At 42.8% G+C, this 11,692-nt stretch overlaps 1 long non-coding RNA gene across 1 annotated transcript; it reads left to right on the top strand.

Moving 5' to 3' along the window:
* The first annotated feature begins 2,199 nt into the window (after positions 1-2,199).
* Positions 2,200-2,909, top strand: LOC146576917 (uncharacterized). Its single transcript, XR_014889127.1, has 2 exons — positions 2,200-2,523; positions 2,657-2,909. It is a non-coding gene; the product is annotated as an uncharacterized LOC146576917 (long non-coding RNA).
* Positions 2,910-11,692: the final 8,783 nt, after the last annotated feature.

Here is an 11,692-nt window from a genome sequence, read left to right as displayed (position 1 = left end):
ATATGTGGTGAGGTTTAAAGAGAAGTTTAAGGAAGACCTTGCTTCCCGCCAGGAACATACCAACTATGCATGGCTCCAGATCGCAACTGCACTGGACCCACGTTTTAAAGACCTACGCAGTGTGCCCAAGACTGACAGAGAAGCAGTGTGGACCACACTGGCAGGCATGCTGCATGAAGACTCTCCTAGAAGATCACACACTGCAGAAGAAGGTCCAGCCAAGAAGAGGCTGAGCCTGCTGCAGATGGACTCTGACTCTGAGTCAGAGGAGGAGGTACAGCAGGACAGAGCCATACAGCGCTACAGAGCAGAGCCCTGCACTGCCTTAGAGGACTGTCTAAGGTGGGCAGCTCATGCAGGAGCCCACAGCCAGCTGGCCCGCCTTGCTCGCAGATACCTGGCCACTCCTGCCTCCACAGTGCCCTGTGAGAGGCTGTTCTCTGTAGCAGGGCACATTGTGAACAAGAAGAGGTCTGCTCTGCACTCAGAGAACGTGGACAAGTTGGTTTGTCTCAGCAACTGGCTGAAGGATGAGTAGACCAGAGGACCGTGTGTTTAGAGCTTGTTCTATGGTTGAATGTGATTTAAACAATACTTTTCACTGTTGTTCATATTCTTTTGCACTAATCTACCTTACCCAAAAGGATGATTGGAGATTTTTTCTATTTTGCCTGTTGAATTAGGCCTATGTTCTGTGAACTTGAAGATGTATATGGATAAAACAATGTGCTAGATTTAAACGGGTGGAAAACATTCAGTAAAAATCCCTCACAATTATTTGAAGCCCTGTTCTGCTTGTACTGTTTGTACTCACAATTAATAATAAATAAAACAAACAAGTGTGTTAAAAACCACTATCTGTCCCGATTTTTACACATATATACACATATATTTCGAGTTGCAATTAATCAATTTTTAGGCTGTGATTAATTCGCTTCCAGCACAACACCCAGCCTACGTCAGACCACGCTGAGTGAACGCAGGCCACTCAGCGTGGTCTTAGCATTAAATAACACTAACAAGTGTGTAAAAATCCGCTATCTGTCCGTATGTTTGCACACATTTTGGTCATATTTCGAGTTGCAATTAATCATGATTAATTAATTTTTAGGCTGTGATTAATCTGATTAAAAATTTTAATCATTTGACAGCCCTAGTTTTTAATTCAGTTAATGTCAAACTGTCATCAACACCTCTGTGTTGTCTCTGAGCAGATTCAGGCATTACTCAAATAATAAAGGCTTTTTTTCACTATTATACTTTTCATTAGTCTCCAGGTTGATGATTATAAACAGAATTATTAAAGTTTTTATCATTTCAGGCTGAAAATCAACATGAATTTGGTTCTAATCAAAGAAGCTCCTTTAATGTGTGTCATTAAAATCCTCACACAGACTTAAAAAGGCGACATTAACATTAAAATAAATGAAAGAAGCTTCGGCTGAGAGCTTCATGCAGTCATCATCAGCAGCTCATAGCAGTCACAGCTCTTTATTACGCAGCTTTGCAGGAATTAAAGTGGCTGAAGTGTCAGAGTTTGTGTGAGAAGCTGCTTCATGGACAGCTGTACACACGTCTTTATTATTTCTTCATAAATCAAACACACAGGTTTGTCTGCAGATGATTTAAAGTGTGTCGTTGTGCAGTTAAAGCTGTTTGTGTGACGCCCTGACCTCCTGTGAATGAAACAGCCAATCAGATCCATCAGAGAGAGAGCAGGAAGTGTTGTGTGTTTGTGACAGAACAAGGAAACAGTGATGATGATGAACATAAAGGTCCTCTGATGTTTCCTGTTACAGTAATGCTTGTTCATCTGTTGCTCTCCTACACTTTCCTATAAATAAAGGAGAAAAAGTCCGTTTAGTTTCATTTCCTACAGCTCAGAGTTACACTTCACATTCCTGCTGTCACATCAAAAAGCTTCACTTTGGTCCAACATCTACATGTTAACATGAAACACAGACAGACTCAGAACATCTGGAACATCTGCACTTTGACCCAAACTGTTATAGCAGGATATTTTCTACATATTTCTTATGTTGGACCTGTTTGAACTGTAAACGACCTGTAATCATCTGTAAATGGTGTGAGACACACTGAGGCCACCTACAGGGCAGCTGGGGAACAGCAGGGATCTGAAATCATACGAGACGTTAGTGAGTGAGAAGAACAAACGGACTTAAGATGGCTCGAAGTGATCAAAGTTGATCTAAAACAGAAGATAAATCCAAAGCAGCATCAGATGAATGTTACCATTTCCAGTTACGGTGCCCTTCATCTAATATGGAAATGTGTTGGTTTTTTTTGCCGTGTTGTTGTTCTTCCTATTGTGTTTAGGCCAGAGATGCTCTTCAAACAGCTGACAGACATGACCACATTACAAGAACATGGTGTGAGTCCGATTTGATATTCCAGTCAACGCTGAGAGACCTTAACCAGGAAGTCAGAGGTCAGCTGATGCTGCGAGCAGGAAGTGAACCAAGGGAAAGGTTCACTCTACTCAATCTCAAAGAAAATATGCTGGTATTTGTTGATGTTGATGGTACAATAAAAATACATAATATAATAAATAATAAAATATCATGTGATGATGAGATGTGTTGTTGGTGTTTGTATTTTCTGTAAATGTCTTTTTAATGTAAATGCTTTGTTCCAGACGGACAGGGAATCAGTTGCTGTACGATGACATCATCTTGATGTTGACGAGGAGGGCGAGAAAAACTAGTTTTGTCCTGCAGATGGCGATCTTGCACCGTGTTCAGAGAGCCGACACTGATGGTGCTGCTCTACTCAGCTTACTTTAGCCTGGGTTGGACTCTATATGAGCAGCTTCCACTCTGGTTTCACTCTTAAACACACTTGTTTGATTTCACTTGTAAAAGTTGAAGAATAAATATTTTATTACAAAATTATTTGTTGATGCATTTTTTTAGGGTCAAATATCTTGTTTGATTTGAGGAATGAACTGTTAGGGTGGAAAAAGTGAATCAGGTTAAAATAGTGGTGCTTTATATCAGTGAAGATGTATAATGTAATTTAAAATGTTGATGATGGGTTGTAGTGGGCTTGTACTTACAAAACTGCCTCATTTTATTGGAACGATCCACAGTTGCATCCATTCACGGATGACATCTGACATCATTTGACATCTGGTCTGAACACGTTTGTACACAAGATGCCTCAGTTCTGGATGTTCCCACAGACTCCTCTGTGCACCTAAAGAAAAGGTCAAGGGTCAGCAGCACATGTAGTTGGGACAATTCTTCAGTCGCACAAACTACACAATCATTTTCCTCCAATGACGACTTTTCACTTGCAGAAATGGTCCTGTGTGATTTCCAGGCTGTGATAGAAAAACTAGTTCCTAATGGCAGCGACTCACTCAGTAAACATGTGTTTCCTTCACCAACCTCACACACAGATCCAATAAGATCAGGAAGTGGGCAGTATAGTACAATATGTGTTATTCTGTGCTGCACTGCCCAAACTAAAGATCTGCTGAAGTGTTGGAAATGATCCAGATGTTTATTTTGGACGATACAGCAGAAGATCAGACATGAAAGTGGAGATAACACAGAAGACCTGCAGCAAAGGTCAGAGGTCAGACTGGGCCCTGGATTCAACAATGAGCCAATGATCATCAAGCAGTGACTAAAGCAGAGCCCTGACGTTCTGACATTCATCACACAGTCAGAACAAATGTCTGCTGATGACTTCATCTCATGAAACGACTGATAGATGTCAGTTCATTGATCAGCTGAGCTGCTGATCTTCATCGTCACAGAAACATTCAGCTTGTTTCAATCAGTAAATAACTCCCACTACTCCCAGTTTGAACTGTTCCCACTCAAAATGCTGTGAGAACAATGATCATTGTAGAACTTCACAAACATCACGTGTTGTTTTCCACATGTAAGATCAGCAAACACACAGAAACTTCCTGTTGCCACACACGGCCTCTAAAATCTCTTCCACGCTTTCTGTCTGAAGTCCACTCTCTGTGTCGGATCCACAGGAAACAACAAGATCTTATTAACATGGTTTTCAATGTGTCTCCTTCCAAAAAGTCCAACCAATGAACAAATGTGTGTATTTGTGGAGGCCGAACAAAAGCATGACACATTTCTCTGTTTCTATAAACTGGAGTCAAACACAAACATGAAGAGTTTCACTGACAGACTCCAAAATGCCCCCACAGTGGATCAAAGGGAAATCCTACAGTGTGGCCAGAGACTCTTAATGGCTCCAACATCAACACATCCACAATGTTGGATCCAGTTCTGCCTCACAGAGTTACTAAGACACACCCTCTGCCAGCATCACAACAGCTCCACCTGCTTCACCTGCCTCCTCAGCATCTGTACACCTGAAGAGAAAAGAAAGGCTCCAACAGCTCAAATCTACAAAGGATTCATGAAGTTTCATCCAACAATAACATGTTTGCCTTCCACAGTGTGCTGTTAGACACCACTGTACCTCTGCCATTTCAAAAAGAGCAGCTTGGGAACATTTTGGCTCCAAACACTTTGTGTTTAAGTTCTTTGTTTTCTTTGTGAAGCCGACAACATCTGGAGCTTTGTGACTCATAGAAACATCATTTTGTTCTTTAGATGACAGCAGATTGGGACTGAATAATCAATCACTATCAAACCAATAAAGACAAACATGCTGATTTTACAGGAACTTTGTTGGAGAAGCTGCAAAGACATGAAACTGGTGGAGATCCCAAACCAGTTGATAGTGCTGGTTATTCCAAATAAAGCTGTTTCCCTTTGAGATGAAATGACTTTGTGTCCTGATATATAATAAAGATGTTGTTGTTTTTGAGCCCCTGTATTAAAAGTAGTTTAAAGTCAGCTTGAGTTTGATGTCTTTATGTCAAAGCTGCTCATGATGTTGAGCTGCTGATGGAATAAAAACAATATAAAAGCATGTAGTCCAGACTTAAATGTAGCCTGTTGTTAGCTGAGGTCCACACACAGTGTTTGACAGTGTAAAGTGTGTGAAAGGGCTGCTGGTGGAGCTCACTAGGATGAGCAGGTGACCACGAGGTGGAGAGCAGCTGGCCTGGCTTTGACCCGGGCCACGCCCCCTTTCTCTCTGCTTTGCTGTCACTTATCTTCACTGCTCTGTCCAATAAAGCTGAAAAAGGCCCCGAATCAAAGAAATCTGCTGCAGCCTCTGAAATGTCTTCTGTTTCCTTCCCGACGGCTTTTTCACCGTCAGCCCATCAGACAGTCCAGCAGCATTTATGATGATGTCATGATGTTGAAGAGGCTGCTACGGTGGCCTCCCATGACCCCCAGCCTCATCACAGCTGAGATGCAGACATTTGAAAACATTCAGCAGACAACTGAATAACAGTCCAACACAACAGTCTGTGTGCAGACACACACTGACCTTTCATAGAGTCAAACACAGCTGGTTGAGTCATTTCTCTGTGAGTCTAAAGTGAATCTAGTATTTGAAAGTCCACTTCCTGTATTTGTTGTTGAAGACTTCTTCAGCTTCTTCTCAAGGACATCAGCTGCTTGTTTGGCAGCAGAGGCAGTTAAGAAGCTTCCTGAAAAACACTGAACAGTGAGTTCACTGTGGCATATGACAGATTCAGCTTTCTGTGTGCAAATGTGTCTGTGTCGACCTTTCAAATGCTGTTGAATCCAAAACATCAGCGGCTCCTCGGCTGCTCACTTCATGCACTTCTGTCTGTGTGACAGTCCAATGACATCACAGCTGTTTCCAGCCCCAGTGTCTCAGGACTGGACACCTTTAAACATGTCGAGGATCAAACAGCGTCCAGCTAAACACACATGAAACTATCAGAGCTGACAATCATTCCAATAACATCTAATGGTTCATGTATGTAGACACAGGACTACAAGGAAATGGCTCTCAGCATCTGGCTGTGGGAACACATGAGTCCCTGTTTGTGTTCAGATTGTGTGCATGTTTTAGACGTGTGTCACATGTAGAAACACAACAATCCCACAATGACACACAGATGTGTTTGACACAGCTGTGCAGCTGTAAGTTGTTTCTAATGATTCATTGAAGCTCTTCTAACATTCTGGAGACGATCAGTACATGAATCTGTTCAACACGACAACAATTTGACTTCAGTGTGAACGTTTGCATTAAATAACCTTCTTCATCCAGCTGACAGCATCTTCATCCTATGATGTGAACAGTTCCTCCTGTTGATGACAAACCTCTGACAGGATCTGCTTGAGGAGCTTTTTCATGTGCAGCTCTCTGAGCTCAGGGCTGAGCTGCTGTTTCATCTTTAAGAGCTGCTGCCTCCTCGCCGGACTTGTTCTCCTCTTCTTCTCCTAATGACACCATTTCTGCTTCATATTAAATTCAATAAAGATGCTGACATGTATCTGTAGCAACAACATCATTGAATCTAGAACAACTGGAGCCAAACCAGTGGCTCTGCTGGGATCACTGGTGAGCCAACACTTCCTTGTTGATGCAGATTTCAGGGCTTCCTTTTGCTCCTCCGTTATAACTGTTCTCTCTTCTCAACACATGATGACACAAAGGAATCAGCAGTGACAAAGATGATGCTGAAGAGAAGCACACACTTCACACATATAACAGACCAGTGCAGTTACACACACCTCTGCTCGACATCAGGCCTCAAACAAAGACACAAAACACTAACTTGACTCTAAACAGAAGAAACGAGCAGCTGTTTCTGTTCTGTGCTTATTTATATTTGACACACATGCTTCTCTTTGTGCAAACACACATGGCACTATAAGGGTAACCTCGCACACAATGATTGGACAGCACAGTGATGATGCTGGGAGATCCTATACGCAGCAACACAGAAACACTGAGAACTTTAAACAATGATGGAAAGTGTTATAAATGACTTGTTGGCCTCTGATCTGTCACAAACAGCTGAAACGTGTCTCTCATGAGTCACATGAAGGTTTTTGACAGAAAGGACAAAAAGTAGCTGCAGTCAGTTTGTGTCATTTTTATATTTATTCATCTGGGAGAAAAATCTGAGGGACATTAAAATGTGTTTTCAACAGAGACAAGAACATGAATATAACAGAACAGGTAAATGAAGATGTTTCAAGTAAACAGCTGGACTGATCAGGTCCAAACACAGAGTGATAAACTTGTCAAACAGCTGTCATATCTTTATATAGAAGCTCTTTATAAATGCTGCTCACTGCAGTCTGTTTACTAATAATGTCAAAGTGTTAGAAACACAGAAACATCAGAATGGTCTTTGTTCACAGAAACCTGTCTGGGATCCTTTGTTGTTCTTTTGATGCAGAGTTACATTATAAATATAAAGAGTTATTTCAGAGTCTCATCAGTTTTCCTGCATGTCTTTATTTAACACATCAGCAGGGCTGAAGCTCTCATGTTAAACACACACTGATCTATGGACACGTTCATGTGTTTCTAACAGAACCAGGCTGTTATCAGCCTGCACTAACATTATGTCACACACACTGAATGTAACAGTGACAGTTTACATCATCACACAATCAGCTGTGATTGTTTCACTGTCATCAAACGAGTCAACAGGAAGTAGAATCAATAGAAACCAATCATTTCCTGACAGCATGTCTGATGGAAATAAGTGCAGATTATGTATGAAGTCTAACTGCACACAGTAACTGTGTTACAATAAGGACTTAACAGCGCCCTCTGCTGGAGTGTTTCAGTACTGCGTTAACTAGAATACACCACCTCCTCCTCACACCACCTGCTACAGCTCTACTCTTCTATGACTACAGTCATCCACAGCACTGATGTGAGGTCACATGGTTCATATGTAAGGAGCACAGCTGACCTCAGGTCAGTTTAATGACTGTGAGCAGCAGCTGTGTTATTGTCACTGTGACAGGGAGACACTCTCAGACACAGCGCTCATGTCAGCTTGTTCTCATGCAGGAGGATCAGGAGCTCCATGTTTGTCTTTCTGTTTGAATCATGATGTGTTTGTGCCATCAGAGTCTGTCATGAGTACTCAGGGTTTCACAGCAGCTCTTCTGGATGCTGACGAGGACTCCAACCTCATGTTTCACCTCTCTGAGCTTCTGATGTCTGTGAACACTCGTGTTTCTTCTCTGGGCTCATCTGGACAAAAACACCTTTCTGTGTTTGGCTGCAGCCTCATTCTGACTGACAGGAAGTGTGTTATCCATGAGCTGCACTTCTGTGAGGAAGTTTCCTGCTGTGTTTCCTGTCTGTGGACAAACACGAGTGTTCCAGCTGAGGACTTGGTTCCTTCCACCTGTCCATACAGGACATCACGCTGTCTGCAGCTCTGTAAATGCAGCTCCAGGTCCTTCCACGTGCTGCTCTGTATTTGTGCAGTTTGTAGTGTGTCCTGGGAAACGTAGCACACATGGTGTTCTTCTGCTGTTTCCTCCTTTCACTGAGTGTGAAACACTGACGCTGTGCTGTTGTTCACAGAGGGGAGCTGATTCTAGCTGCAGCTGGACTCTGTCATCTAACTGAATGTGTTGGTGCTGATCACGGGGCTCTGAGGGGGGAGCAGCAGGAGGACTCTGGATGCTGATGTCAGTGTATCTGTGGAAGCTCCCACAGCGTGTCTGTCATTCAATATTGTGCTGTATATTGTATCTATGCAAAGATGAACAGACTGTGTGTTCACTGGTCTCTGTGCTGCAGCTCTGATGTCATCATCACTCCCTCCTCCACCCTCAGCAGTCCCAGCATGCTGCTGTGGTGCACCCCACCCTCACTCTACACCTGAGCCACAGACCACACCCTCCACCTCAATATACACCACAGTTTTCTCTGCTGTGGAAATGAGATCAGGAGGAAATCATCATTATTATTATTTAATAAACGCTCACATTAATGTGGGCTTATTTGTTTCATATTAGAAACATTAGTTGAGTGTTTTTAGTATAAAATGGTCAAAGTCCCTCTTTTTGCTCCTCCCCTCACCTGTGGATGGGCGGTGCTGTTACCGTGGTGACAGCTTGGATGTGTTTCAGTCCTGCCTGGTTATCACTGCAGGAATCTTTCACATTTATTACAGGTAATAACTCTGATTTTTCTGTGTATTATGAACCAAATGTATCCTGATACACACAGAGATGGATGAGCAGAGGTTTTTTTTGCAGTTTATGTAGTTACTATGGACTTAATGCATACATATTATTAAAATTAGGGCTATAACAGTTGTATTGATGTATAGCAACTTGAAATGCTCCCACAAATGGCTCCACAGCATGTAAAAATATAACAAAAGCTCTGGCGGACTTGGTTCTGTGGTCAGTCTTAAAGGGTGAAGTTAAACTCTGTAATCTTCACTGTGTCACAGAGTTCAGTGAGTCCCGTTATTCACAGTATCAATCAGATCATCAGAGAACAGCTGATCAGCAATCAGTGGTGCCAACAGCGCCTCCTGTGGTGAGAGGATGCAATAATGCAATGTAGCATTTTTCCACTCAACACTTGCAGTCATGGAAACTGTCTGTTGGATCTGTGTGACGTTGCTTTCTTGGTTAGAGTTCCTCACAAATGTCCAGATGATTCTTCTAATGAGGCGTCGACCATGTTTGCAGCTCTTTGGAAGAAAACGTCGCCCTTTGCCATCCTTACTTTTCTTTGACTTCTTCAAATGCAGCTGAACTCCAGCTGGTATTTTCTTGGACTTTGCAGCTGTTTCTGGTCATCAGTTCATTCCTGCAAACCTCTGAAGCTGAACAACAATGATGCTGCATTGCTGGCTGATCCCAAAAGGTTGATTCTGTTCATCTGGACGTTTTCAGAAACGTTTGCTCACTGATCAGGTGACTTCTTCAGTCTCAGCTGACTGCAGCTTTACAAGCTTACAAACAGCACATTTGCACAATGACTGAAAGCAGCAGCACCTGATATATATGATACTAATATAATACATATACATATATAATCCATACTAATGATGAAGGAACTGAGCTCACAGTCCATTGTTCATTCAGTGAACTACTCAGTTTATTTTGGGCCTCAGAAATGCTCACTCTGTTTGTACATCACTGTCAGCAATAGACTCATTCTGCTGTGTGGACAGGAACACATGTGACATCACTTCCTGTTTGTTTGTGACTGAAGAGGAAGAAGTTTACAAGGAATCATTTAGAAGAGTTTCAAACATCAACTGATTGAATCCATGAATCTGAAAACGTGTTTGTGAGTGAAAGAGACAGACATGTACAGACTGAACTATCTGTTCAACAGTCAGAGTGTTTCTGTAACAGGAGACACTCTTTACACTCCACTCAGCACAGGGACACTGAGGAACCAGACCAGACCATAAACCCAGGATAAAGAGTTTGAGTGAATGTGGTGTTGAAGGTGTGGAGGTGGATCAGAGTGTCAGAGGAGACTCTGTAGAAGGACAGAGTGCCAGCAGGACAGTCCACATACACTGCTGCTCTGTTAGAGACAGAGGAGGAGGAGGAGGAGGAGGAGATGGATGTTCGACTGTTATTGTGCCAGACAGTAAAGGGATCATCATCATCGTCTTCATCACACTCCAGACTCCAGGACTGATCATTGCGTCCAAACCAACAGTCATTACTGTCTCCTTTCCTTCTGATGCTTCTGTAACTCACTGATATATTAACCCCTCCTCTCCACTCGACCTCCCAGTAACAGCGACCAGTCAGACCATCTCTACACAGCAGCTGAGGATAAACATCAAATCTGTCTGGATGATCAGGATATGACTGAACCTCCTCCACACGTGTCACCTTCCTGTTGTTGTCAGACAGTTGGAGCTCTGTGTGCACTGTGTTTGTGTCGATTGTGAGTTGACAGGAATCTGATGGAGAGAACAAACACAATCCAGCTGCAGTTATTGATCCATCATCTGTTCATTGATTGACACTTTGATGATGACTCCTGACATGATGAAGATGGTTGAATGTGTGCTGCTTTGTTTTCATGAATCCCATTAAAAACACACTTACACTTCCTCAGACCTGGTCTCAACCATCGGACTCCAGCAGGCTCCACCCTGAAAGGAGGAGGGGGGTCAGAGCAGCACAGTCAGCATGCACACATGGACATTACATGGCTCTCACACACACACTGTTACACACTGAGCTCAAAGCTCGGCTCCACTGTTTTATTCAAAGAAATCTACATTTATTTATCAGCACATTTAAAAACAGCTTGAGCCAAAGTGCTGCACAGAGTAGAGAGAAAATAGGAAACATACACAGTAATGACTATAAAGACTGGTCAGGATTGAAAGCTACAGAGTACAAATGTGTTTCCAACCGGCTTTTAAAAATGTCCAGTGTTGGTGACGACCTGATGTGAAGGGCGACTGTTCCAGAGTTTGGCTGCAGCCATCGATAAAGCTCACCTCTGTTTTTACGTCTAGTTCTGGTCAGAAGCTGCTTATCTGCAGACCTGAGGGCTCCACTTGGATTCTTTTGTTAAAGAGAGATAAGATGGAGCCAATCCATTCACAGATTTAAAGACAACCAGATCTGGAAGTGGATTCTACCACGTACTGGTAACCAGTGGAAAAAGCTGGTGATGGGTCGTCTAGCACAGACCCACCGCTGGAACCAGACAATTGATGAGGGAGAGAACTGTGACAGCGCCGTTCCTTCACTTGACCTCAGTCGCTCTCGTCTGCTCCCTCGTAACACTGCTCTTTATTGAGCTTACATGAATATGCACAAGTTCA

This window comes from Mchenga conophoros, linkage group LG3, assembly GCF_057382185.1.
Source record: "Mchenga conophoros isolate Kocher_MC1m ecotype Shallow Benthic linkage group LG3, M_conophoros_male_GT1.1, whole genome shotgun sequence".
Taxonomy (NCBI): Eukaryota; Metazoa; Chordata; class Actinopteri; order Cichliformes; family Cichlidae; genus Mchenga; species Mchenga conophoros.
Note: the sequence above shows the minus strand (reverse complement) of the source record. Positions and strands in the feature narration are given on the sequence as shown.